Genomic DNA, 1,811 nt, shown 5'->3' with positions numbered 1-1,811 from the left:
AGGCCTGTTGGCATACACCTGTGGTCCCAGCAACTCAGGAGGCTAAGGCAGGGTTTTGCTTGAGCCCGGGAGGTCAAGGCTGCAGTGAACTGAACTGTATTTGTGCCACTGTACTCCAGCCTGGGTGACAGATAGAGGGAGAGCCTGTCTCAAAAAAAAGAAAGAAAAGAAAAAAAAAAGATATGTTGAAGCCCTAACCCTCAACGCCCTGAAATGTGACCTTCGTTGGAAATAGGCACATTGTAGACATAACTAAGATGAGGTCAGCCCTTAATCCAATATGTCTGACGTTCTTTTTTTTTTTTTTTTGAGATGGAGTTTCACTCTTGTTACCCAGACTAGAGTGCAATGGCGTGATCTCGGCTCACCGCAACCTCCACCTCCTGGGTTTAAGCGATTCTCCTGCCTCAGCCTCCCAAGTAGCTGGGACTACAGACGCATGCCACTATGCCCAGCTAATTTTTGTATTTTAGTAGAGACGGGGTTTCACCTTGTTGACCAGGGTGGTCTCGATCTCTTGACTCGTGATCCACCCGCCTCGGCCTCCCAAAGTGCTGGGATTATAGGCGTGAGCCACCGTGCCCGGCCTGACGTTCTTACAGGAGGAGAAGAGATACAGGGAGAACACCAGGTGACAACTGAAGCAGAAGTCAGAGCGCTTCCATTGCAAGCTAAGGAACATCAGTGACTGCAAGCAAGCCCCCAGGAGCTGGGAAGATGCTGAAAAGAATCCTCCCCTGGAGGCTTAAGAGAAAGCCCGGCCCTGCTCACATCTTGATGTAAGACCTCTGGCTTCCAGCTTTGCGCAGTGGCAGTATCGTAGCCAATGAGGTTTAGCCGAGGCGCGATTATTGCTAATTGAAAACTTTTCCCAATACTCTGCCATGACAACTTGAAATATAGTCGGCGTTGGCAATTTTTGGCAGTCTCTACGGAGACTGAATTAAAAAAAAAAAAAAAAAGACTTCTGGCTTCCAGACTGTGAGACAATAAATTTCTGTTGTTTTCAGCCACCTAGTTTGTGGCAATTTTTAATGACAGCCCTAGGAAACTAAGTTCAATTAGTTTGGGGAGAAATAACATCTTTACTACATTGAGTCTTCCAGTCCACAAGCACAGTATGTTTCTCCATTTATGTAAATGTTTGATTTCTTTCATCAGCATTTTTTGTCATTTTCAGCATAGACATCCTGTGTATGTTATGTTAGAACATCCTGTGTGTGTTGTGTAGGTTTAGTTATACCCAAATCTTTCCTTTTTTGTTTCTTTCTTTTTGGAGCTATTATAAATAGTACTGTTTTTTTGATTTTTTGTTTTTTCTTTAATTTTTTTAAAGATTGGGTTTCACCATGATGGCCAGGCTGCTCTTCAACTCCGGACCTCAGGTGATCCACCCACCTCGGCCTCCCAAAGTGCTAGGATTACAGGAGTGAGCCACCGCACCCGGCTAGTATTGTGTTCTTAATTTCAGCTTCCAGTTACTCATTGCTAACATATAGGAACACAATCGAATTTCATGTGTTGATCTTGTATTTTGTGGCCACAAGGAACTCAGTTATTACTTCTAGGTGTTCCATAATGGGTGTCCAGCATTCCTAATGGCATTTACTCTGAAAAAATTATATTAATTGCCATAAAACATTCCATCATCTGGCCGGGCACGATGGCTCATGCCTGTAATCCCAACACTTTGGGAGGCCGAGGCAGGTAGATCACATGCGACCAGGAGTTGCAGGCCAGCATGGCCAACATGGCGAAACCCCATCTCTACTAAAAATACGAAAACTAGTCGGGTACGGTGGTGTGTGCCT

At 44.8% G+C, this 1,811-nt stretch overlaps 1 non-coding gene across 1 annotated transcript; it reads left to right on the top strand.

Moving 5' to 3' along the window:
• Window positions 1-797: 797 nt before the first annotated feature.
• On the top strand, window positions 798-938 carry LOC135268433 (U4 spliceosomal RNA). Its single transcript, XR_010336762.1, has one exon. It is a non-coding gene; the product is annotated as a U4 spliceosomal RNA (small nuclear RNA).
• Window positions 939-1,811: the final 873 nt, after the last annotated feature.

Source organism: Aotus nancymaae, unplaced genomic scaffold (assembly GCF_030222135.1).
Source record: "Aotus nancymaae isolate 86718 unplaced genomic scaffold, 86718_ANA_hifiasm-v0.15.2.pri h1tg000040l, whole genome shotgun sequence".
NCBI lineage: Eukaryota > Metazoa > Chordata > Mammalia > Primates > Aotidae > Aotus > Aotus nancymaae.
The sequence above is the reverse complement of the archived record's forward strand: the minus strand, read 5'-3'. Positions and strand labels throughout refer to the sequence as shown.